The sequence below is a fragment of the Monodon monoceros genome, unplaced genomic scaffold (assembly GCF_005190385.1).
Source record: "Monodon monoceros isolate NGI ecotype Baffin Bay Population unplaced genomic scaffold, NGI_Narwhal_1 Super_Scaffold_22, whole genome shotgun sequence".
Taxonomy (NCBI): domain Eukaryota; kingdom Metazoa; phylum Chordata; class Mammalia; order Artiodactyla; family Monodontidae; genus Monodon; species Monodon monoceros.
The window spans coordinates 1,234,038-1,261,993 of record NW_021703779.1 but is presented as its reverse complement, the minus strand read 5'-3'; the positions used below and the strand labels follow the sequence as shown (position 1 = coordinate 1,261,993).

Genomic DNA, 27,956 nt, shown 5'->3' with positions numbered 1-27,956 from the left:
TACATTAAGAAAGAAGGCAACCTGTAGAAAGAAGAGACTATTTAAATGACCACCTATTTCTCAGATATTTTATGAGTGTGGACAAATATTGATTTAGTAGAGCAGTGATGCCCTATCATCTCCCAGAAGCCAGAGTGCCTGAAACACAGACATTGTTAAAAAACAAAACAAAACAATCAAGCTATTAGAGAGGAGGGGGAAAGTTACCTGGTACACTCGGAGCACCAATTTTCAATTCTGAACCTTTCCCCTGAGTTAGAGGCTTGCTGGAATGACTTGACCTATAGAATTAATGCATTTTTATCTTTGTAATTAAACGAGACTTTTGGAATTCTTCCCTGTAAATAAATTTTTCGGAATGGCCATTAAATTAATTATCTCCCCATCATCTTTTTCCAAAGATTACTGGTTTTGAATAAAGATAGACTTTCCATCCTCAGCAGACTAGAACCAATGCCCGGGCTTTCAGAAAATATGATCTGGAGTGGGCCATGAATGTACTGTCTGTGTATAACCAGGATCTAGGGAGTAAATAATATTTGTAGCTCTCACTCTTCCCGGGGGCCAGCAGAGCATCCACTGACATACAAAGCTCCATGTTAAACACAGGTTGAGGCGGCTCCTCGGAGGCCTGTTCTCATAATGCCAGAATGAAAGGTGCAAAATGCGGCCACAGAGCATTAGACTTCCTTCTCAGTGCATTTTGTAGAGCATTTATTACCCAAATTTTGGACAATGAAGAATGTGTTTTAATTAATTTGCTGTATCTCCATTGAGTTCTTGGGCCCCTCGCTCCCCTTTATGTGGCTTGAATGACACACAGAAGCAATAGCCCGCCTGCTCCTGCTCATGTGGGTATGGAAATCTGTTATCTTCCTAGGTTTGTTCATAGGCAGCCGGCTTTGGTTGTGTATCAAGTCGGCAATTCCAAGCAACGCAATGGCCTTTCTCCTAGAATTGTCTGTCTAATCACAGGACAGTGCGATGGACTCATTTAGAGCAAGTATGTAACAGAAAAGCCAAGTAAAATTAAGTAATGTTACAAGTCAAAAGCAGTCATAGTACATTCTTTTTTTAAAAATTTATTTATTTTAATTTATTTATTTTTGGCTGCGTTGTGTCCTTGTTGCTGTGCGCGGGCTTTCTCTAGTTGCGGTGAGCGGGGGCTACTCTTCGTTGCGGTGCGTGGGCTTCTCATCGCGGTGGCTTCTCTTGTTGCAGAGCACGGGCTCTAGGCGCCCGGGCTTCAGGAGTTGTGGCTCGCAGGCTCTGGAGTGCAGGCTCAGTAGTTGTGGCACACGGGCTTAGTTGCTCCGCGGCATGTGGGACCTTTCGGACCAGGGCTCGAACCCGAGTCCCTTGCATTGGCAAGCGGATTCTTAACCACTGTGCCACCAGGGAAGCCCCATACTACATTCTTATTCCTTTCTACCTTATGCCCATTTTTAAGCTCTTAATATGGATGCAGTAGAGGTGATAATTGAGAGCCTTTATTGGTGTTCATTTCTGTATCCCCACTTCCTGGAATTGTGCATCATACATAGTAGATGCTCAACAAATGTTTCTTGAATGAATGAAAAAAATCCCTTGGAAACTGGAGTCGGAATCCCCTGTGGGGTCAGCTCTGTATTCATTCATTCATTCATTCAACAGACCATTGTTAAGAAGTTACTATGTATCTATAGTATTAGGTATTGGGGATGCAAGACTGAGTTCTTCATTCTTGAGTTTCTCAAGCCTAGAGAGGTGGGATTTGGAACATGTAGACGCATTGGCATAATATCTGTCTACAAAGCTGCTATGGTAGACGTATATTTCAGTAGTCCCACTAACAGAGGAGGTGGGGATGGGAGCTTCTTTCCCAAAGACCCAGGACCTGAGACACTACTGGGTAGAGTTTTAGTAAAATGAGCAGAGACTGAGTAGGTGTCTAAGAACTATTCTAGAAGACACTTTGACATTAAGCTACTCTTATCAAGATCCCCCACCCCTACCTATCCCAGGAACTCAAACTGAAAAACCCAAACTGCAGTGGCCCAGGAGCTGCTCAATGCTGTTGTAACCCAAGATAGTGGAAGAGGGTCTGAGGTCTGAAAGGATTGAATTGCTTTACCTTGGGTAAGCCTTGATTTCTTAATCTGTAAGATAGGGGTATAATAGGATTAACAGAGACAGTCACTGGACTGAGGGAAGTGATCTACTGCACAATACTTAGAGCCTGGTACATACATACCTGTCAGTTTCATTCAGTTCGACAAATGAATATTGAGATTCTGCTGAGGAACTGTTAGTCCCCTTCCCCATTTGTCACCTGGTTCCTTTCACTGGTTCCTCTCACTGTGCCTGTTTTATCTACCCATCATCACCCAAACATACATTATTAACATGAAATGCACAGTTTTTTAAGAATTACATTTTATGTCAGGTTGCAGACAAATGTCTGAGTGTGGGTGTTTCAGGCACATGGGTTCCTAACATAATTAGCTCACTTGAGGTTCCAGTCGTGAATCTGTCCTATCCCTCCTTCCCCCTACCTCCCCAAGGCAGGCTGGATGAGGACTGGCTTTTTCTCTCCTCTCTTCCCCTCCCCTCGGTTCTCAGCCCTGGCTGTGATGGAATGACTTGGTGAGCTTTCTAAAAATGTCCCTGGCTCCCATCTTCAGCTATACAATTGATCTAAGCCTAGACATCATGTATTAAAACTCCAGAGATTGAGAGCCACTGCTCTAAAGAGAGCTCCGTTTAGGTCTTGGTGGATGGAGGACGTCTTCCAGGAGCCAAGGTCTGCTAATACAATTCCGGTGAACACTACTTCCAACCCAAAGCAGGAGAATTGTGATTCAGCTGGTGCTTGGCGCTTGCTCAGTCATGGTTGTGGAATGCGTGATCGGCAGTTTCCTTGCTTTGAATATACCAAGAATATATTTAAGAATTTTTTTTTTTATGGCCACACTGCGCAGCATGTGGGATCTTAGCTCCCCAACCGGGGATCGAACCTGTGCCCCTGCGGTGGAAGCCTAGAGTCTTAATCACTGGACCACCAGGGAAGTCCCTATTTAACAATTTTGAATGTGGCCTCCAATTTGCATCACCATGTTTAATTTTCCCGCAGCACCCATGGGACTTGTCTGGTTATGTTCACCATCAACCTGGCCCACACCACACTGTGAGCCAGCACCTAATAAAGGTAGGCCCCCAAACCCTTATATTGTTTATCACCTTGGTGTTGAGCCACTTAAAAATGGGACCAAATTGGAACAGGTTAGATTTTAAGCTTCTGATTGTGTGTTTCTGCTTGCTGTCCGTGATCTACAATTGTCCCCTTATATCCATGTGGACTCCCTGGCTCTGCTGCCTCTCACTGCCAGGGGGACATGTTCTGTCCAGCCCAACCTGGCCTCTTGACCTCTGTACTGGGCCCAGGTGTTTCTCTGTCCAAGGGGCAAGAACCACGTTCTGCTGACCCAGCACTCTGCCTGGCTTCTTCCTCATATTGTTTAGGTCTTTAAACTTCATATATAACTTGCATTACCATTTCCTGAAGTGCGGAGCACACCCTTAGTAATTTGGGGAGGAATGATTTTAGTAACTGATTTGTGAACTTGTCAAGTTTCATCTGTTAGCATTTATTCAGACCCTATCAAACTTTAGGCGGTTTCCTAAATACCTAAATAACACATGAATTATGCCTCATTTTGTTATGCATTCTTGAGGGTTAAGGCTGAGTCAACCAGATGTCTATTTTGTCATTTTTCCTCTATCCGCAATCTGAATTGGGGCTTGTCACACAATGGTGTGCTTATGAATCATCTGGAGTGCCAGTGAGACACAAGACTGCTGGCCCCCATCCCCAGAGATTCTGGGTCTGTAGGTCTGGGATGGGGCCCAAGAATTTGTATTTCTAACATGTCAGGTGATGCTAATGCTGCTGGTCTCATGGACCACACTTTGAGTAGCACTGGCCTAAATCACGGACGTACCATCTTGGGCTGACAGTTTATATCTGAACTTCAGCTTGACCATTATTGAGACTTCCCAGTATGAAGAACTTGTGACAAGCTAATCATTTGCTTGGTTCTCGTTATTTTACCATTATATATATTTTCCAGTCTAGACAGGGTCCACTTTATTTCTGATGTTTCCTTTAATCCCTGAGTACCTGGAGATGCAGAGCCATTCTGTAGAATTTTATTGTCCTAGTTTTTACCCCGATGAATCATCTTTTAACAGACATGTGAACCTTCACCAAATACATTATGTCATCCTTCTGAGCTTTGCAGAGAGAAGAATTGATATGCCTTTAGGTCTGATGTGAAATGATGGCTTCACTGTGCCCATCCTGCAGCAACTCTGACTTGGGAGGGTTCCCAGAAGTGTGACAGAAAACCCTGTGTCTGGTGCTGAGTAAGGAAGGGGTGGCTTGTGACCGTATTACTGAAGCCTCCTACCTCCGTGCTTGTGGGAGCAGGTCTGTCTCCTCCCAGGCTGCCACATTCAAAAGTGGGATTTATTTTTAGAGAAGAAATCGTTAGTCATTAGACTCTCTCATGCTTCCTTTTTCCCTTTGGGTAAAATTTAAGAACCTGAGCTTTATAAGAAAGTTTTCAGGCTGTTAGGAGAAATGGTAAAATAATTATAGCCTTGGTACAATGAACCCATTTGCTTCTCTTCCACACAAAGGCAGACTTCTCACAGGAGTTACCACTCTCAGTCCCTACATCTAAATCAGCTTTATCTTTTATCTTTATTTGAGGATCCCCTGGCTCCTTTGATTTCCTGGCCCCTTCACCTAGGGTTTCAAAAATTAATTTTATCATATATTGAACATTTGCTCTTTAAGCCCATTATAAAATCTCATAATGGAAGTTGGCTCTTAGCAAAATAGTCCTCTGGCTTAGGTATGTACACGTTTTCACTTAAGAACAGAAGGATTTAATAGATATAATCTATATAGAAGCAGAAATAACTGAAAACAAGATTTCTCTGATATCTTTAAGTTCAGAGTTTTCTTACAAGAACTTTTAACATGTTTCCATTGCCTTGGACTAAATAAGTGTCATGTGGATAGTTTTACTACCAGAAAAGCCATCAAAATAGCCAATTTTTGTCTTTAAGTTCTATCTGTAAATATATAGTTGAGAATGTCATCATTTTGAAGCATATCAAAAATTCATAATCACCTGGTGGCCAATAAGGCCCAGGATCCCCTGAGGGGGTCACTATACATCTAACTGCATCTCTCCCTCCCTCCCCACAGCTATAACATTTTATTTTTACAATTTAATCTGACTCAGTGAGACAGAGACGATCAATTTTAGGACAGCAGGAAGTAGGTTTTTGCAAAGGGGTATCAGTAACCCAAAAGGAAGGGAGGGATTCTAATATACAGCAACTCAGAGTCCAAAGGGTTTCTGTGGTCTTGAGGCTAGAGAAAGGGCCACATCACATGAGGTAGCCAATTGCAGCTCCTCTGCTTTGCTGAAGTGATGGAGAAGGAACAGTGAGAGGTTATACGAGCCTCAGTCTTCTCTTCTACTTCAGACAGTTGAGTGTGGCAAGTTAAGATAGCCACAAATTCTTTGACACACCTCTCACTGGAGGATGGTTCTGTGTCCTCTCCACTTCCACGTGAGTGGGCTTGGTGATGGCTCGAGCAGTAGCATACAGTGAGATGTTGCTGTGCCAGTTTCTGGGCCTGAACCTTAAAAGACATGAAGCTTCTACTTCCTGTCTCTTGGAACACCCATTCTTGGTACCCAGCCTCTGGGTTCCTTCCTCTGTTCTGAGGAAGCCTAAGCATCTCTGTGGAAAAGCTCACATGGAGAGGACTGAGGCCAGGTTACTGCTGGCATCAACTTCAGCCATATGAATAAGCTGTGTTGGAGCTGGATCCCCCAGCTTCAGGAGACTGCCCAGCTGCTACTGTGTGGTACAGAGACAACCCTTCCTGCTAAGTCCTTCCCACCTTGCAGATTCAGGAGCAAGATAAATGATTCTCGTTACTTTAAACTGCTGAGATTTGAAGTCAATCTTTATGCAGCAATAGATATGCAGGACAATTAGCATCTCCTTTTTCTACTCCTTCCCATTGCTTCCCCAAGAGGCAATTGCTCTCATGCCAGAGCCTTTCAGACAGGGTCCTGCCAGAATTTCCAAAACCCAGAATGCCTGTGGTTGTGTCTTCCCAGTTCTTTTCCCTGTCAGTGCTGTAGTCCAGAATGCTCTCTGTACCTTCCCTCAGCTCCTTCATCCATGCAACGTTGCCTTCTCTCCTTCAGAGCCCACTGATTAACCAAGTAATATGTTTGGGTTAAGAGCCAGAAGGAGCTGGAGACTTCCAACCCGCTTTTAGTCATCATGCCAACAGAAAGCTTTTATCAAGGTTAAAAGCTGCTCAGTCTTCTATATCCTCACTTAGGTGACATAAATATGCCCTTAAGGGTGTACCTGAAATCTATGATACTGTTAAATTCTGAGTAGGTATTGGTGACAGTCAGCTAAGAGTAAAGCTTGGCCTGTCAGTGGCCACAGGATGGGACCCTCCCCCTGAAGAGTGGTAGGATGGTGAGGATACTCACCATTGAAAGAGGAAGGAGAAATATACTGAGAAGGAAACAGAAAATGGAGAGGGCATCAAAAAAACCACACTTAGGTGGTTTACCTTGACTAAGGGAGACTACTTCTGAGTCACTACTTGCCAGGCTGATGCTGAAACATTACTATGATTAGTACTAGTACTCCTTGATGGCGTGGTAGGCCTTTCTTTGTGCCAGGTACTGTTCCAACACGCTGTTTGAATTAAGGTGGGTATTATTAGTATCCCTTACTTAGGCCTGAGGAAACTGAGGCATCGAGGGGAGAGGGCACTTGGCAAGGTCACATGGCATGGCAGTGAGTAACCATGTTGAGAACCAGGATTCAATCGCAGGGCGTCTGGCTCCATTATCTGTCACCGCTGACATCAGAACTCTAGGCACAGAAGCTTTGGTGAACCCAGTTTGACTTCACAATACGCCTTTAGTCTTTGGCTCATGTCGTGCATCATGTCGCACAGGCTGAGAGATGCTTCATCTTTTTTATTTTAAACACATTTTAATCTCAGATATATCATATGTGCCTTTGTAGGCTGCTTGAAGTCATTCTCAGAAGGTAGAGTAAAAATAAACGAATACACAAAGATAGGTTACAAAAGCAAATGAAAAAAAGATAATGGAGTAGCTCTGTGTAATAAGAATTAAGCCCAGTGGCCTTTATGGTGATGAACTAGGAAACTAGGTCACATCTGCATTAGACATGTATTCCTGAGTTTATAGACATTCTAATGACCCTTATTAACAGTGGCTTTAAAAAATATTAATTTTTGCTTTTTTTAAAAGTAGGTATAGATTTTTTTTTAGTCTACAGACATTTATTGGTTGCCCACAAACAGTTGAATACATACTTGATGATAAATATTGTGCCAATAGGATAGCCTCTAGAGAACCACCTGCTTATATTGAAACCTTTCATTTGCATTAAACTGCATGCATAATTTAAGCTGACTCTAACACCTCAAAGAGGCTCAAAAAGGAATCCATCTTTTCTCAGTGGGCAGAAATAAGTAGGCTCTCTCTAACTGTAAAGAATATGACCCGTGCTTGCTTCAGCAGCACATATACTAAAATTGGAACAGTACAGAGAAGATTGGCATGGCCCCTCTGCAAGGATGACGCGTAAATTCGTGAAGCGTTCCATATTTTTGTATGTGTATGTATAGCTGATTCACTTTGTTATACAGCAGAAACTAACACACCATTGTAAAGCAATTATACTCCAATAAAGATGTTAAAAAAAAAAAAGAATATGACCCATTTCAGAGAAAAGGGTATTTCTTTAAAGAATCCTATTTGTGTATCAAAAACAATGTGGTTACCTAATATAAGTGCAAAGACATTACAAATGCTGTTTAAAAATTCATGAGTCTAGTGTTTAATATATTCAGAGTAAAGTCACAGGGTTTTTACAGGAAGATATAAAACAAATGTCCTGTATCCTAGTCACTCCGCTTTTTTCCAGTGTTTCATATTGGCTGTGTAAACAATCAATACTGAATAGTAAAGAGGTGTTGCTGAACAGATAATGGGTTTGAATTAGATAAACTTGGCCTGGGCAGACTGAACATACCGGTGGGGCATATGATTCTTAATCTGATAACTACTAATTTGAAGTCAATAGCTTTAAGATACTGAAGGAAAAAGAGAAACTGCCTTTCTGAGGAGGACAGACAGAGCAGGGAAAAGCAGTGTGACCAGTGTGGGATATGTACATTTTCTCTATCTTTTGAAGTGTTGAAAAAAATATTTCCCTCCATTTATTGGGATAAATTATTTTCTGTAAAGCTTTTTATATCTTAATTAAGTTTTTAACTTTAACTTTATTATTTATTGATTTTTCGGGGGGTGCCATGCCCTGTGGCCTGTGGGATCTTAGTTCCCCGACCAGGGATTGAACCTGGGACCTTGGCAGTGAGAGCACAGAATCCTAACCACTGGACCACCAGGAAATTCCCTAAATTTAATTTTAAATAAATTTTAAAATTTAGAAGCATAAAAATATTTTAAAATGACTAGCTCTCATAAAAATAGTTGCAATTCTATTAAAAATAAACATGGGTTACCTGGGCCATGATTATTAATTTGCTAAGTAGATATATACATATGCTTTTATTTTGGGTTCCATCAGCATCTTAGTTCAATTTAGGGGAAAGCGGGTAAGCACAGAGAAGCAGAATAAGGTAGATCAGAGCCAGACGTCAGAAGATCTGGGTTTATGACCCAGTTTTGCAGCTCTCTTTACTAGCTGTGACCATAGTCAAAGTCTGTTTATGCCTCAGTTTCTCATGGTGTAAAATGTAGATAATGAGACCTATTTCTCTGTGTCAGAAAGTTATCTTGATGAGTAAATGAGAAATTGGTGGGATAATGTTTGCAAATAGAAAATTGATATACATAAGCAGACACTATTAATTTCTTATAAACAGAAAATTCATTTAAAATATTTATGATGTTACTGCTATATATAGGGCAATAATCTAGGTCTTATGAAGATTAAAAAAAATAAATCAGATATGGTTTCTATAGTTCATTCCAAAAGCTTATAGTAACACAGGATCAACAAACTTGCTGTGAGGAGACAAGTGGGAAACACATAAGGGTTTGGGGGCCAGATTGCCTCTATTGCAATTACTCAACTCTGCCATTATAGGGCAAAAGCAGCCATAGACAATATGTAAAATAGTGAACATGGCTCTGTTACAATAAAACTTTATTTACAAAAACATGCAGTGGGCCAGATTTTGTCCACGAGCTGTGGTTTACTGACACTCGGTCTAATCAGAGAGAATATGTGCGCGTAACACTATAATATGCGGGCAGAGCACTAGGTGTTACAAACGAAATAGATGAAGAGTGAAGGGCATCATCTAGGTGAGATAAGAAAGTCTTCCAGGAGATTATAAATTTGAGTGAGGCCTTGAAGGATGTGGTCATGTTTGGATTTGTAAGCTGGAGGAAGACATTCCCAGCAGAAAAGATAGCATAAGAAAAGGTATAAAGTGGGAACATGAAGGAAGTATTTCAAGAAGAATGAGCAATTTGTTTGGCAAATTTGTAGTCGTAGAGTGAGAAGAATTCACTAGAGTGGATGTAAGAATGGAAAAACATATATAATCATTTAAACATAAGCTGTATTGTTTCTGACCTCACCCCACCCCCTTGATGAATACTAAGCTGTAGTTGTTGGGAAAGGATTTCTTCTAATTTTGGTTAGTCAGAATACTCCTACATGTTTCTATGTTGCAGAGTCATTTTAGGTATTTCTAAGGATATACTGCAACTTGTAATTATTCCCAAGAATGGTTTGTCTGTCTTCGTGGTTCTATACACATTCTTCATCAGTCAACAAAGAATTGCACATAAGTTGGCCACTATGAGGACAGAACCATGAGGAGGAGTGTCTGATTCAGAACAGGGAGTAATTCTCTAGAGCTACACTGTCCAACATGGTAGCCTCATGTGGTTATTTAAATTTCAATAAAATTAAAAATTCAGTTATTCAGTCATACTAGCCACATTTCAAGTGTGCAGTACCCACCTGTGTCTAGTGGCCACTGTACTGAACAATGCAGATGTAGAACATTTTCACCATTGCAGAAAGTTCTGTTGGACCATGCTGCTCTTAAGAGATAAGAAACCAGCAACCATTATACATTGATTTAGAGTCCTGGGGCTGGAGATTTGGGTGACAGTTATGATATTTAGCAACTGGCTCCATTAACAAATACATCCCTTTCTAAGTATTAGTTTTGTCACTTGTGATATGGGGTAATAATAGTACTTACAGGTGGTGATAAGATAAAATGATGCACAGCTCTTTGGAAGCTGTAAAATACTACATAAACATATGACATTGCTGTTATTTCAGTGATACCATCTCTGTGCCTTCAGGCAATTTCCGTTATTTTCCTTTTTTGCTTCCATGTACAAAATCATGTCATTTGCGAATAGAGATAGTTTTGCTTTTTCCTTTCCATTCTGGATGCCTTTTATTTCATTTTCCTGCCTAATTGCTCTGACGTGAATCTCCAATACAGTGTTGAATAGAAAATGGTTAGAGCAATCACTAATCATTAGAGAAATGCAAATCAAAACCACAGTGAGGTATCACCTCATACGGTCAGAATGGCCATCATCCAAAACTCTACAAACATTAAAGGCTGGAGAGGGTGTGGAGAAAAGGGAGCCCTCCTGCACTGTTGGTGGGAATGTAAATTGATACAGCCACTATGGAGAACAGTATGCAGGTTCCTTAAAAAACTAAAAATAGAACTACCATATGACCCAGCAATTGCACTACTGGATATATACCCTGAGAAAACCATAATCCAAAAAGACACATGTTCCACAATGTTCATTGCAGCACTATTTACAATAGCCAGGACATGGAAGCAACCTAAGTGTCCATCAACAGATGAATGGATAAAGAAGATGTGCCACGTATATACAATGGAATATTACTCAGCCATAAAAAGGAACGAAATTGAGTTATTTATAGTGAGGTGGATGGACCTAGAGGCTGTCATACAGAGTGAAGTAAGTCAGAAAAAGAAAAACAAATACCGTATGCTAACGCACATATATGGAATCTAAAAAAATGGTACTGATGAACCTAGGGGCAGGACAGGAATAAAGATGCAGACGTAGAGAACGGACTTGAGGACACAGTGGGGAAGGGGAAGCTGGGACGAAGTGAGAGAGTAGCATTGACGTACATACACTACCAAGTGTAAACTAGATAGCTAGTGGGCCGCAGCTGCATAGCACAGGGAGATCAGCTCGGTGCTTTGTGACCACCTAGAGGGGTGGGATAGGGAGCGTGGGAGGGAGGGAGACGCAAGAGGGAAGAGACATGGGAACATATGTATATGTATAACTGATTCACTTTGTTATAAAGCAGAAACTAACACACCATTGTAAAGCAATTATACTCCAATAAAGATATTAAAAAAATAAAAGTAAAGAAAATGGTTAGAACAGACATTCATGTCTAGTTTCTGATCTTAAGGGGAAGGTTTTCAGTCTTTCGCCATTAAGTATGATGTTATCTGTAGGTTATTTGCTGGTGCCCTTTATCAGGTTAAGGAAGTTCCCTTCTTTTTTTTTTTATTTTTATTGGAGTATAGTTGATTTACAATGTTGTGTTTGTTTCAGGTATACAGCAAACTGAATCAGTTATACATATACATATATCCACTCTCTTTTTTTAAAATTCTTTTCCTACATAGGCCATTCAGAGTATTGAGTAAAGTTCCTTGTGCTATACAGCAGGTTCTTATTAGTTATCTATTTCATATATCGTAGTGTGTATATGTCAGTCCCAATCTCCCAATTTATCCCTCCCCACCCTTATCCCCTGGTAGCCATAAGTTTGTTTTCTATATCCGGGACTCTACTTCTGTTTTGTAAATAAGTTCATTTGTACCCTTTTTTGGGGGAAGTTCCCTTCTTTTCTAAGTCTCTTGATTTTGTTTTGTTTTTTATCATGAAAATGTGTTGGTCCCTCCTCCCTTGTCTCATTCAATTTGCTTATCACCTTTTCTTTGCTCCTTCACTTATTATTCTTTTCTGTCTTAGCTCTTTATAGGTATGGAAACCAACTATGTGAGGCTGTACGTAGCATCCCCCAAAGAATTTCCTTTCCAGGAAGGTCAGACAAGAGGACATGGATGCATTAGACAAACCCCTGGCACCTACGTTAAGGCTACTGCTAAAAAATCAATGCCGAGTTCATGTTCTACCACAGTGGGAAATGTTATTTCTTGGCAGAAGAACTGTATACCATTAATGTTTACTATTTATTTATTTTGCCACGCCATGCAGCATGCGGGATCTTAGTTCCCCAACAAGGGATCGAACCTGTGCCCCCTGCAGTGGAAGCGTGGAGCCTTAACCACTGGACTACCAGGGAAGTCCCACAAGTTATTTTTTTGAGATGGGGAATAGTGGAGTTTATTCATTGATGTGGTAGTCTGCTATGGGGGAGAAGAGGACAGGAGAGTGAGAGAAAAAAATAAAGATATGATGAAGCATCAGAAAGGAAGTTGGGGAAACTATATGAGCAAAGACAAGGACGTGGAAATAATCGTGGAATGTTCAAGAGCTAGTGAGTGATGAGACTGAGCTGATGTATATGAGAGCAGGTGTTTTTGTAACATAAGTAGGTAGCATGTGAGTCCTAGAGGTCCTCCATAAAACTTCAATTTGTGGACAGACCTAATTTCAGATCTGGAATCCCATGGAAACAGTGGTTTCCTGGTTGAGAGGGAGTCATTAAACAGTCTGTAGGATTCTAAGGAAATTATCTCTTAATAGAACAAAAAAATAACTTGCCAGTTCTTTTTTTTAAAATTTTTTTATTGAAGTATAGTTAACTCAATGTTGTGTTAGTTTCAAGCGTACAGCAGTGATTCAGTTTTATATATATATACCTATATTCTTTTTCAGATTCTTTCCCATTACGTGCCATCACAAGATACTGAGTATAGTTCCCTATGCTCAAGGAATCTTTAAATTTTATTTATTTATTTATTTATTTATTTATTTATTTTTGGCCATGCCACACGGCATGCAGGATCCTAGTTCCCTGACCAGGGATTGAAGCCATGCCCCCTGCAATGGAAGCATGGAGCCCTAACCACTGGACTGCCAGGGAATTCCCTGCTAGTTCATTATAATCACAAATTTAGCAGTGTATTTCAGTGTTTCAAAGCCCTTTTCTTCAGGAAAGGTGAACATGTCTTATTGTTGTCGTCTTCCATTTTATCCCCAACCTTCCCTTATTTTCTGCATATTAGATTTTATAGTCTCCCAAAGATCTCACCACTGTGGGGTACATGGTAGGCATCATCTCCAGGGCCCTTATGTGTTATATTCCTTTTTATCCAGCTCAGTATCAAACTTCCTTTGTTTTAGTTGCAGTGCCAATTTGCTGACTCACTTAATTTACTTGACCAGAGTATTTTCTCCGGCTCCGATGATGTCAGTCCCATCCTCTTAACTCCTGCATCCGTGGAAGGCTAGGATCAGCTTCTTCATTGTCCATCTCCCCTTTCCGAGACACTGACCATTTTTACAGTTTCCTCTGCCTTCTGGGAATCAGCCTTCACCTAGCTTCCTCTTGATTCCAAAGAGACCTGACAAATGTACTTACACTAAGTTATGAGGAGCTTCATATGTTATCTCTCCCCAGAGTGCAAACATTTAAAAATGGGATGGCAAAGAGTGGTGTGGTGGGCAGCTTCTGACATGGCCTCCGGTGAGCTCTGCCTCCTGTGTGGAGGAGGGAATTGTGATTCCCTCACTGTGTGATTCCCTCCCCTTGAGTGTGGGTCTAACTTAGTGACTTGCTTCTGTTTCCAGTTAAGGGCTTGTGTGCCCACGGCACAGAAAGGCAAACTCTGACAGCTGGTGTTTGCAGCAAAGTAAGGGTTATGTAGCAATAGATAATTAATACAAGTGGACAGTACATACTCCAAAGTAATGACTTCCAAATGGTGAGCATCCAGATGTGCAGAAACAAGAAGGGCAATATTTTGGAGCAGAGGCTGTCCCTGGCTCAGCTCCATGGAGACAATTGCCCACTCTTAAACATAAGGTCATCGTTACTGGTAGCAGCTAAGAACCTTACAGTCCATAAAATCAACTCTTCAGGATTTGTTTTGCTCAATTTACAATTACCTGACATATGTGAACCTCACATAGGCCAATTTCTGAGGTTATTAGGTTTTTTCTCCTTTTTGATTTGACCCAGATAAGTTGTCATTGACCTGCACCACGTTTGTACTCATGCAGTTCTGCAACTTGTCAGAATTATTTCAACTGCTTCTCTCTAGCTGTCAGCAGCATCCCCTAGCTTGGCACTATTAGGAAAATATTGTGTGAGTATACTCTTTAAGCCCATTACCTAAATCACAAAGGAAGCATCCTGGTGTAGGAGAATGAATCCTTTTGGAACTGACTTAATACGGATCACGTATTAGTACTTCTTTGAAAATGATTCTCAAATCAGATATGTTATTTAAAGTATATTTTCCTAGTTTTTTTGAGAAGCATGGAATGTGCTTATCAAAAGTCTTGCTAGACCCAGATCTCATTTCTCTCCTCCGTGTCCCCCAAGCCAAGCATGGAAAGGTGTCTGCTCAGCTTCCCCCACCTTCATCCAGAGGATGCCAGACTCAGATTTGTCAGCGTGAGTCCTGGCCGTCAGCAATGCAGCTGTGCAGACAGTAAGCAGCGACAGGAAACGGTTGGGGGCGGCCAGGGCGAGGGAGCTTCTTATGGTCTGTCATTCTGTCTCTGCTTAAACAAGAGAGGGGACAACTGCTGCCCATGAAGGACCACGCTGCTGTCCCTCTCACCTGTGGTATTTGTCCTTCTATTCTATGAGTAGTAAATAGCCTGTCTTTATACCATTGAGATTTTACAATGCCAAGTGGATGCTACCTGACTTATAGTTACAAGTTATTTTTAATGCTGCATTCCAGTTGTTTTGTGAGCCTGGAAGCTCACTTCTGCAAACTCAAACCTTTGACAAGGTCTGACTTGCATGATACAATATAGGCATCCCTGTCTGCTCGGTGCCTATTTTGCAGAGAATTAAGCCAGATATTGTGGAAAGAAAGAAAGAAAGCAAAGATAGTATCCTTCCATCAGAGTTTTCAGTACTTGGAAGAGGAAATAACAGAATTTTAAAAGTCTATGGATACAAAAAAAAAAAGAGAGAAATATATACATACTTGATTGTGTGTGTGTGTGTGTGTGTTGTGTGGGTGTGTGCGCATGTTTGAGGAATTCTAGAGATAGCTGTGCCAGAATGGCTGCTGAGAATATACAGCATTAAGTGCTCTGTGAGTTTATCGAGTGTAAGTTTCTGTGGGAGCAATAACCGTACAAGTGCCGAAGGCTGCGACAGAGAAGTGGGATAAAGGATGTGAAGGTGCAGTTGTGATGATTAAATTGCAAATCTCCCTCTATTTTCCAATAAATAACAGTATAAAGTAACATTCTAGACGGTAAAGGACAAACAACATTAGCTTAATGAGGGTTCTGTGGTTGGACCCCAAGATATGTAAGGAAGGGCAAGAGTACGTGAGTTTTCTTTGCTGCATTTCTGTAACTGGCAGCAACACTATGCTGGATTTTGAAAAAAGAAGAAAAAAATCTTGGCTTCTTATTTTAATTCCAAGAGTGAGTTCAGACAAAGGGATTGATCTTTATGTAGACTAGCTTTGGAAAGGTCGTCATCTCCAAGTTCAGGGATTTAAAAAATACGCCCCTCCCCCACCCATGTTATAGTTCATTTCAGAGTAAACTTTTTTATTTTTTGGCCACACGGCATGGCGCGGCATGTGGGATCTTGACCAGGGATCGAACCTGTGCCCCCTGCAAGTGCCCCCTGCCCTGGAAGCGCAAAGTCTTAACCTCTGGAGGGCCAGGGAAGTCCCCACTTCATAGTAAATTTTAAAAGCTTAAGGTTCCAGTTTTGACTGTTTGGCCATTTCCCCTGTTTGAAGGTAGCAAGGAGAGAGCACAGTACCCCGTCACCTAGTTAATTCCTATTTATTTCTCAGGTTTCACTTAATAGGTTTTTCCCGATGATCTCATGTTCTGCACACTAGATCACACTGCCTCTTTGTATGCTCTCATAGCAACTTGACCTTTTTCATTTTGCCATTTATCTGAAGCTTGTGATTGTATATTTTTGTAATTATTTCTTTTGTCTATCACCAGATAGCTGATATTTATTGCTCTCCCCTTTTTAAAACTGAGATATAACTGGCATATAACATTGTATAATTTTAAGGTGTACAGTGCGTTGATTTGATACGTTTATATATTGCAATGTGGTTACCACCATAGCCTTAGGTAACTTTTCCATCGTGTCACATAATTATCATTTCTTTTTTGTGGTGAGAACATTTAAGATCTAGTCTCAGAGCAACTTTGAAATGTGTAGTACAGTGTTGTCTATAATCACCATGCTGTACATTAGACCCCCCAGAACGTACTCATCTCCTAACTGCAAGTTTGTGCTCTTTGACCAGCATCTCCCCCTTTCCCGCACTCCCCAGCCCCTGGTAACCACCATTCTCATCTCTGTTTCTATGAGATCAGCTTTTTTAGATTCCACACATAAGTGAGATCATAAAGCATTTTCTTTCTGTCTCATTTATCTCACTTAGCATAATGCCCTCAAGGTCCATCCATGTTGTTGCAAATGGCAGGATTTCCTTCTTTCTCGTGGCTGAGTAGTATTCCATTGTTCATATATACCGCAATTTCTTTATTCATGCATTAATGGATGCTTAGGTTGTTTCCGTATCTTGGCTATTGTGAAAAATGCTGCAAAGAACATGGGAGTGCAGCTATCTCTTAGGTGTCCTGTTTTTGTTTCCTTTGGCTATATACCCAAAAGTGGAACTGCTGGGTCATATGGTGGTTCTATTTTTAATTTTTGAGGAACCTCCGTACTGTTCTCCATAGTGGCTGCACCAATTTACACTCCCACCAACAGTGCAAGAAGGTTCCCTTTTCCCCACACCCTCTCCAGCACTTGTCATCTTTTGTCTTTCTGATGATGGCTATGCTAACAGATGTGAGGTCATATCTCATTGTGGTTTTGATTTGTATTTCCCTGATGATTAGTCATACTGAGCACCTTTTCATGTATCCGTTGGCCATTTGTATGTCTTCTTTGGAAAAATATCTATTCCGTTCCTCTGCCCATTTTTAAATTGGGTTGTTTGTGGCTTTCCTATTGAGTTGTATGAGTTCTTTATATTTTGGATATTAAACCCTTACCAGATATATGTTTTGCATATATTTTCTCCCATTCCATAGGTTGCCTTTTCAATTTGTTGATTGCTTCTTTTGCCGTGCAGCAGCTTTTCAGTTTGATGTATTCTCATTTGTTGAGTTTTTGCTGTGTTATTGCTCCTCTGTTCTATGTAAAATAAGTCTATTCTGTTGGGGTAGGAAGTTCCCTATCTAACACACACATCTCCGAGACTCCCATGCGTTTATAGCTGTCATGTGAACAGATGATTAAGACATAGGTAAAGTCATACAATGAGGCTTCAGGGATGTTCTTTAAAATGGCAGCAGACACAGCTGACTTGCGTGGCTTTTGCCTGTCATATTCCCTCTTTTCCTGCTTAGGGCACAGTTAAAATATTGGAAGAGAAGCAGCCACTTTGCAACCATAAGGCAACAAGCATTAAATGAAAGCCACATGCTATGCTGAGTCTGAGCAAAAAGACAGATGCCGCATAGATTCCCCAGTGACATCACACAGCGACCATACTCCTTGGGACTTTAGCACAAGAAAAATAACCACTTTGCTGATGTTCATTGCCTTTGTTTTTGTTTTTTTGCTGTTTCTCTTGCAGTAGTATAGAAGATAAGCAAAGAAGGAATGCTACTGACTACCTAGAGAAGAGAGATGAGTTCCATTAGACTGGGGTGTGATGTGAGGGAAAGTTATACCCCTTCCTGGGAACTTGTGATTGAAGAAGTCAGTAGAAGACAGTTGAGGGTGAGGCCAAGACCCCAGTGGAATGAAAAGAGAAAAGTGTTCATTGAATGAGCTAAGTCACAGGAAATGGAAGGGAAATTGTGAGGGTCTGTGAGATGTCTGATGTGCCGGTTATTAAGTGTGGCTGAGCTGGAGGACAGGCTCCCTGTGGTTAGTATACTTATTGTGGTGCATTGAGCACACCAGAGTGCATTAAATGCGGAGTGAATTGATTTCACCTAACTATCCTTTGCCATCTTTTTAGCAAAATAATGACTAATGCAACCCTGCAAATGTGTTTCTCCGGAAAAAGTTTTAGGGAAGGGAGATTTGTTTTAGCGAATCCCTTTCATCTATGTTATAGATTACTTAGTATACTTATTTGAACTTGAGAACTATACTCTTGGCCATTAGTCAAAGGCATGCTCACCTAAAAAGAACAATTATATTCAGCACTATCCTTACACAATCAGCTACTTAGGTCGATTTTTTTCTACTTCTAAATGTATCAAGTACAGTACCAGAACAATGGAAAACCCTACTTTTGGAAGGTGAGGAGGTATCTACAGGCCAAAGCACAGTCCACGTTAAGCAGCTCACAACGTGGCTCTCTCTCTGCTCTGCACCCTGCATTCCTTCCTCCAGAAGGATCTTCCTAAATGATTCCAGAGTGGGCCTCAGATTTGTCCACACTAGGGAAAGGCCCAGCCTTCTCATGAAGCAGGCCAAAGCCTCTCACTGGAGGCAAACTCCGGTCTCAGTTCTCCAGGACTTGCATCTGACCTCCTGAGTTTTACACAGTTCCTCTATTTTCTCCGTTCACTAGGCTATTGTTCGCCTTAGAATAGTGCTTGCCCCATATACCAGTACTATTTATATCCTCCTGCTTCTCGCTGATGACCTAGCTTTGGAATCCTTACTTGCCGTGATCTTGGGTAATTCTGTACACTTCCTCACCGGCTTGCCTTGTGGCTTCTGGTCCATTTCCTGCTCTGACCTCTGGTACTCACTCAGTCAATAACGGATACCCTGTCTCTGCTCCTCTGGTTCCTAGGCCGGCCCCATGCAAGTTGTTGAGCTCTTTTTCAGGGTTAAATGCCAAGAAGCAGAAAGAGATGAACTGTTAGGCAGGAAGTTCATATGAACACATAACCTTCCCCTATCTCAGCCATATGGGAGAAGCTAGACTTCCTGCCAGTGACTGTGTTCATAGCATCCCTTTCTCAGTCAGTCAGGAACTGGTTAATCCCTGGAATCTGATTTTATGGGCAGTCTTCATTTCGGATGTCCACATTTCAAGCCCTTAGCAATCAATGCCTTTTCTTTTTTTTTTCTTTTAACACTTATCTCAAAAGAACATCAAACTCAGCCCTCATAGAAGAGCTCATTCAGGCCGAATAAATGGTCAAGGAAGGGTCAAGGGTCTGTTGTCCAAAAAAAAGGGAAAGGTTTATGGTACAAAACTATTACTTTCTCTTTTATGTTTTTAAAAATATTTTTAATTAAGACTATTTTTTAAGAGCAATTTTAGGTTCACAGCAAAACTGAAAGGAAAATACAGAAATCTCCCATATACCCACTGCCGCCACACATGCATCGCCTCCCCCACTATCAACATCCCCACCAGAGGGCTACATTTGCTACAAATGATGAACCTGCATCCATATATCATCACCCAAAGTCCATAGTTTACATTATAGTTCACTCTTGATATTGTACAGTCTGTAGATTTGGACAAATGTATAATGACATGTATCCCTCATTATATCATACATTATATTTTATACTACCCTAAAATCCTCTCTCCTCTGCCTGTTCATTCCTTCCTCCCCTCCTAACCCCTGGCAACCACTGATCTTTTTACTCTCTCCATAGTTTTGCCTTTTCCTTAATGTCACATGGTTGGAATCATACAGTATGTAGCCTCTTCAGACTGCCTTCTTTCACTTAGTGATACACATTTAAGGTTCCTCCATGTCTTTTCATGGCTTCATAGTTAATTCCTTTTTAGCACTGAATAATATTCCATTGTCTGGACGTCCCACAGTTTATTTATCCATTCACCTACTAAAGGACATCTTGGTGGATTCCAAGTTTTGGCAATGATGAATAAAGCTGATATAAACATCCATGTGCAGGTTTTGTGTAGAATAAGTTTTCAACTCTTTTGGATAAGTACCAAGGAGCGTGTTTATTAGATCATATGGCAAGAGTGTGTTTAGTTTCATAAGGAATGGCCAAAGTGTCTTCCAAAGTGGCTGTACTGTTTACATTCTCACCAGCAATGAAGGAGAGTTTCTATTACTCCACATCCTTGCCAGGATTTTGTGTGGTCACTGTTCCAGATTTTGGCCATTCGAATAGGTATGTAGTGTTCTATATGTTTTTGTTTTGCTTTGTTTTGCAATTTATTTCCTATTGACAATGCTTTTATTGTTACTTGGGAATAGAAACTAAGGATTATGTGGTTCTCTATTACTAATTCAAATTAAAATCTGCAGGACCTAATCCTCTCTCAAATGTTTAAATGAAAAAAAAAACAATGAATCAATACACTTAAAGTACTTCGGGAAGTATGTGGTGCAGTATAAGCGCTGTGTGGTCGTTTGCTGTTACTTTAACTAAAAATCCATCTGCATTCATGAAAACTGCTGGCAGCATGTATGTCACGAGCCCATTCGGTAGCACAGGGAACTTGCCGAGTTGAACTTTTGTTGGTAGGTAGGCCCCCCACTCATTCCTTGGTAAAAAACATACATTGAAGATTTTCAACACTGAGATTTCTCTCAGAAATGGACCTGAAGATGAAATACTTGTGGATTCACTCAGCACCTTCTCTTCACCCTTAACCGGGAGCAGCTCACTCCTGGGTCATTGTGTGTTGTTAAATCACCATGGAGCTGGGCTGGGACACAGCACACCAGGCCTTCTCACCAATGCTCAAGACATCATTAGCATCGTCATGTCTCTGAAAGCCCAGATCTATTTGTCTCCTTGGTCATGTCCCTTAGGACACAGGCTCTGTCCTGTGCCGATGCCTTTAATTACAGCATTCTTCATAGTTTTTCCCAGGTCAAGCAAGAGTCAGGCACCAACAGTATATTTCTTCTTCTATCAGTTCAGTTTTGGCTTTCAGTAGATTATTCAGCTCAAACTCCCTTTAAGAGCAAATCAGAGTCAAGAGCCCTTGGGCTCTGTGTGCAGCTGGCTGGACCGCTGTGCTTCCCCCATCTTATTCCTTCCCCACCCACACTCACAGCCTGGATGCCACTATCTCTGTGCCTTGAAACCATCAGATCAAATCTCATCTTGTCCTTTATCCTGTTTGAACTGGGATTCACAAAGAGAAGTTCAGACTCCCCAAGTCATCCTTCATTTCCTGGCCTCTCATCCCCATACTCACCACATGTCACAAGTCACCTTATTAGTTAGCATGTCCCTGCTCACAGGATTTTTAATTTCCGACCCCTCCCCGCCCCGTGCTCATCTGCTTTATTTTTCGAAATTACCACTGCTTATAATTTCTTTCATTGTTTATTATCTGTCTCTTCCCACTCGAATATAACCTTCATGAAGGCAGAGACTCTGTCTTGTTCGCCATGTCTTCCTAGTGCCAAGAATAGCGCCTGGCACACGGCAAGAACATGAAAGACCATTGTTAAATGGTGCTCTACCAGTAATGGGCACGTGGTGCTTGGGAAAAGATTCTTAGGACTTTCCGTTCCTGAATCCAGCTTCAGGAATTCTACTCCATTCCTCCTTCGCAGCACCAACTCCCTTTAGATTTCTGTTCAGGGTCTCTGAGCTTAGTTTATCTCCCCCACCCTAGTCATAACTACCATGATCATCTTCTTTAGGCTCCTGTGTCAGCCTGTCTTTTTTTAGTTAAGCAGTTGCTGAAGAGATGCCCTCTCTTTTTCGTCCTTTATGCTTTTTTTGGGAGAGCAGTGGTGGAAAGGGTAGGGCAGGAACACTGCTTTCTTTTGAAAGTCATGTAACTACAGTCAAGCCACGAAGTTTGGCTGGCTTCTGAAGATCTTTTTTCTAGTTTCTTTGTACTAAGACAGATAGCTCTGAATACCATTTGGCAGTATTCCCTGCCATTTTCTTTTCCCTTCCATTTTCATTTCTTTTATCTGTAATCTACATTCTAGCCAAGCTCTGAAAGATTATCTTTTTTCAGCCCTCACTGTGAAGGTTGAATTATAGCTATGATTTATTTATTGCCTATTACATTCATCGATATATGCATATATGTGCGTTTGCATGTGCGAATGTGTGTATATGTACACATATACATACACACACACGTGCACATATATACATCATTTTACAGATGAGAAAACTGAGATTCAGAGAGGTAAAATAGCTTCTCCAAGATCACTCAGATGGTGAAGTCCAACTTCTCAACAGTAGAGTTTACCATTCCTTACCTCTCATTTTCTCTTTAGTCCATTTTAACCTACTCCATTCAAAACTACCCTTAAGGGCTTCCCTGGTGGCGCAGTGGTTGAGAGTCGGCCTGCCAATGCAGGGGACGCGGGTTCGTGCCCCGGTCTGGGAAGATCCCACATGCCGCGGAGCGGCTGGGCCCGTGAGCCATGGCCGCTGAGCCTGCGTGTCCGGAGCCTGTGCTCTGCAACGGGAGAGGCCACAACAGTGAGAGGCCCATGTACCGCAAAAAAAAAACAACAAAAAAACACTACTCTTAAAAGGTTGCCAAATCTTGTTGATTTTTGTTAATTTAAAATTTTCTCTATGAAATATTTCAAATATATAGACAAAAAGAGAAAATTATACCAGTAGTGCTCATATATTATCCTACATTTTCTTCAAACTTTTAAAAGAAATAATCCATTACAGCTAAGGTGATGTCTATTTTATACTTTTCCCTGGTCACATTCCCCCTACTCCCTCCCCAGATGTCACTGCTTTCAGGACTTAAAAAAAATAATTCCTATGCTTGCTTTTACATTATTCCTAAATACAAATGGATCTACAGAAGTGTATATACTTAGTTTTAGATTTTTAAAAAAAGTTTTAAATAACTGTCTTTGTAACAATTGCTTTTTTTTTTTAGCTCAACATTAGGCTTTGGGGATTTTTCCATGTTGATTAGAGTGTCTCTCTTTTTCATTCATTTTAATTGCTCAGAGAATTCCATTGCATGAATATACCACAATTTATTTACCTCGTCTCCTGTTGATATATAATTAGGTCATTTCTATATTTTGGTTTTTAAAACTATAATGTCGCTCTTCTGTCTTCTTCTTATGCCATGTCTCAGCAACATTTTCCATAGTTAACCATTCTTTATTCTTCTACACTTTTCTCTCTTGGTTCTGCAACACCCAGCATCTTTGGTTTTAATTGTCGTCTGGTCACTCCTTCTGAGTTTTCTTTCCCTTCCTGCCTTCTTCTATTTAACCTAAAATTTTGGGAGCTTGCCAGAACTTGGTATCAAGCCATTTCGCCTTGTCTCTCCGTCCCACTTTCTTCCTAGATGGTCTCATCTATCCCTATGACTTTAAATATAGACTGACAATACGGTAAGTGCCATCCCTTGCCCACATCTCTGAGCTCCAGACTCATGAATCATGACAATTACCTACTTGACACGTCTTCTTGGATGTCTCAAAGGCCACTCGAGTTCAAACTTAAGACATCTTAGGAAAAAAAAGGAACTCTTTGTTTTTCTGTCTGTACCTGTGGTAGAGAGTTTCTAATATGGATCCCAACGATTCTGCCTCCTGATATGCACATCTTTGTGTAATCTCCTCCCCTTGAGTGTGGGCTACAACTAATGACTTGCTTCTAATCAGTAGAGCAAAAGTGATGGTATGTCAGTCACTTCTAACATTAGGTTACAGAAGACTGACTTCCATCTGCCTTGCATTTTCTCTGGCTCTCCTGGCTTCCTCACTCTGTGTTGCTGTGCTGTGATGGCTGTAGTGGCCCGCATGACTGAGAGTGGTCTCTGGCCAATAATCACTGAAGAACTGCATTCTACCAACAGTTACACGAGTGTGAACTTGGAGGTTATTCCTGCCACAGCTGAGCCTTGTGATGGCTGCAGCCACTGCCAACATTTTGATTGCTTGATTGTATTCTTGTGAGAGACCCCAGAGAGGGTGGATCCAGCTAAGCTGCACTGGGATGCCTGGCCCACAGAAACAATGAGATAATAAGTGTTTGTTGTTTTTAAGCTGCTAAGTTTTGTAGTACTTTGTTATACAGTGGTAGACAACTCATACAAATCCTGTTCACGTCCCAGTGGCCCCTATATCAATAAACCATCCCCTTGGTAACTCAGGTTATAAACTAGTCTACCTAGACTCATTCTTCTTCGTCATCCTCTATAACAACCCATTCGTTAGTCCTGTAGCTTCTGTCTTCAAAATATAACATAAATATCTCTACTTCTATCTCTGTCGACATATACTTAGGCCAAGCCCCCTTCATCTCTTGCCTTGAGGGAGAAAGAAGAGCTCTTTGAATGTGCCCCTTAGGGGATGTTAAGGTCTTTTATCTTCCTGCCTTTTTTGTCTTATTATTTATTTGCCTATTTAATAGATTTTGATCACTGAGGTCCTTTTTTATGTACTGGTGATGGTGATAAAAATTTAAAATCATCCCTGAGTCCTGGAGTTTGCAGTAAAATAAAGGAGACAAATAGTCATCAAATTAACTGAGAAATGTGAAGTCTCTGAAGAAGGGATAACTGATTCTATGAGAATAAGATCATAGTGCTGCCCATTGTACTTAGGATTTCTCAAGAAATTGATATTGAGGACTATTTTTTTTTTTTTTTTTTTGCGGTACTTGGGCCTCTTACTGCTGTGGCCTCTCCCATTGCGGAGCGCAGGCTCCAGACACGCAGGCTCAGCGGCCATGGCTCACGGGCCCAGCCGCTCCACGGCATGCGGGAACCTCCCGGACCGGGGCACGAACCAGGGAAGCCCCGAGGATTATTCTTGATCAGAGGTGCTTTCCAACTTGTTTGAGGTAGAATTTTCCAGGGTGGTGTAGAACATGATGGTTGATAAAGTTATGCATGTGTCATTGTATTCAATTATCTGACTAATTATTCTGTTTGCTTCCTTAATTATCCCCCCCCCATAGATGAATCTCTAGGGATGGGGCCTTAAATACCAGAAACTATGGCTGGGTGTTTTTCCTCCCTTCACCATTAAAGAGTTTGAGTAAATTATCAAGATTGCATTTTACCTAAGGAAAAAAGGCATAAATTTGTTCCTGTTATATGTAAGTGATGTATATATCATATCATAAATTGTGTCCTAATACAGGCATATAATGGTGTAAGATATCTCTTTAAATGATTACATCTTTTTTCTTTAGAATCATAAAAATTCTTAGAATTAAAATGGGGACTTCTTTTGTTCACTGGGTTCACTCTCCCATGTAGTGTGGGAATTTGCCCTATACACTTCATAACCAGGGATATTCCAAGCTCTGTATAATCATTTCTAGGAATTGGCAACTGATTATCACACATGGCAGCTCTTTTAATTGTTACAGAGATGAGATTGTTGGAACCTCTTATACTGATTCGAATTCTACTTACTTTTGATTTATGTCTTTTGGGCCTGTTTACTTCTAGTAAAACTGAGTAATTCTAACTTAGGGTTCATTGCTACTCTGTAAATTCATATCATATTAAATTCCTCATGACTAAGGTTTTTTTCAATGGCTTATAACTTTTAGGTCCTCAAAATTAACTCAATTTGTTCTCACATCAGTCCAATGGATTCTTTACAGCAAGAGACAATCTTCAGATCTTGAATTGTGAGAAACCATAATTTCCTCAATCACATAGACGTTTGACGTAATCATCTGATGTGAGGAAAACTAGAATCGGCCTGAAACAATTCCTTCCTGTTACATGGAATGTGACAGAGTGATCACCAAAAACTGTTTGTGGAAGTCAACACTCATTCCTCAGTCCTTGCTTTCTGAAAACAAATTTGCTAGGGTATAAATAAGATAAGCAGTAAATAAGTACGAAAGATAGTCCCAGTGCAGAAAAAGTCAAACAGAAACATCTCAGTCTTTACTTCTTGTCAATTGGACTTTTTGATGCATTTATAGGTATCTAATGCATTATTTTGAACTAAATTGTGCCTTCTTTTTCTAGTCAAAAGAAATATTAGTAAATCTAATATCTAGGATATTTTACCTGTACAGATAAAATTATTCCTCAGTAATGGTCAGTGTAGTCTTAAATGCATAGGAGTCATTTGCTTATAAACTAAATAGTCTTTTTCTATTGCTGGTGTTTAAATATTGGCCACATCTTTGAAGTTCCCGTAGGATGGAAAAAGCAAGTTTATTAACTAGGTCACTGGTCTCCTTCTGTTGCCATACATTGAATTTTATTTCTCAACATTAAGGATGCATTAGTTTTCAATTGCTGCATAACAAGTTGCCACAAACTCAGCTAATGGCTTAAAAAACATAGAGTTTATATGAGTCAGGAGTCCATGCATGGCTTAGCTGGGCTCTGTGCTCAGTATCTCACAAGGTTGAAAGCAAGGTGTTGGCTGGGCTGTGTTCCCTTCTGGAGCTTAGGGTCCACGTCCACACTCGTGTGGTTGTTGACATAATTCAGTTTTGTGTGGTTGTATGACTGATGACCGCACTTTCTTCTTGGCTGTCAGCCTAGTGCTGTTCCCAGCACCTAGAGAACCCTGAAGTTCCTTCCCACTTGAGTTTCTCATATTTCTTACTTTTTCAAAGCCAGCAGGACAATCTTTCTGAGCTCTACGTCCCATTTAAAGGGCTTACCTTTTTGGTCAGGACCACCCAGGATAATCTCCCTTTTGATTAATGTAACATCACCTGATTAGGGACTTTAATTACATCTGAAAACCCTTTTCATATAATGTAATCTAATCGTGGGAGTAACTCTCCCATCATATTCACAGGTCATGTCCACACCTAAGGGAAGGGAATTACATAGGGCATGTACACCAACACAGTGGGAATCTTGAGAATCATCTTAGAATTCAGCCTAATACATTCCATTTGCTCCTTTCTGGTCCTAATATTTCTGAGCCTCATTTGATCATGTGTCAAATGAGAACTGTTACAGATCAAATGAGAATTGTTACAGATATTAGGACCCCACTCCTAGCAGGAACTCTGTCTTTCTCTTTATGCTGTTGTAAAGATAGAAGCCAGTCTGACTTATAGAAACATAGGAAACTTCCCGGACCTCATGAGGCACACTAGCATCCTGGAATGAGAATGTTAGTCTTCTAGATCATCTCAAAGGAACAGGCTTTCCAGAAGAGTTAGTACCTACACTGTATCATCTCTCACAGTCCTCTAAGAAAGCCTGTTCAGTGCCACTACCATTAGCACAATCCCCCACAATAAATAGAAAGAACACCCAAATACAGGATGATGGAGTAAACCTCCAAATGAGACCTTCTTCCCCAGGTAGACTTGTTGGTGCTTGGGGTCCTTTCTAATTGTTTTGGGTCTCTTGTTTATGGCCATCAACATGGAAAGCCTCAACTTGAGCTACTCAGTGAGGCTTTATTTCATGGTAATTGGAATCTCTGCAAATCCAGCACCAATTGATGAGACAGACAACAAAAACAGCATATATTTTCTATGGCAAATCTGAAAATGACAACAAACCACAGGCATCTAACCATTCCTGAGTTACAAAAGCAATCTGGACCATTCTAAGACAAATGGGTGTGAAAGTTGTTAGAGAGGGCAGTGTCCATTAGCACTAGGAAGGAGAAGAAAGAAAAGGAAACAAAAAATCAAGTTGCAGCTAGCCATTGACTGACTCAAGACAAGGGCAGAATGTTAGT

At 40.8% G+C, this 27,956-nt stretch overlaps 1 non-coding gene across 1 annotated transcript; it reads left to right on the top strand.

Moving 5' to 3' along the window:
- The first annotated feature begins 7,633 nt into the window (after positions 1-7,633).
- LOC114906698 lies at positions 7,634-7,740 on the top strand. The gene has a single exon (XR_003796513.1). It is a non-coding gene; the product is annotated as a U6 spliceosomal RNA (small nuclear RNA).
- Positions 7,741-27,956: the final 20,216 nt, after the last annotated feature.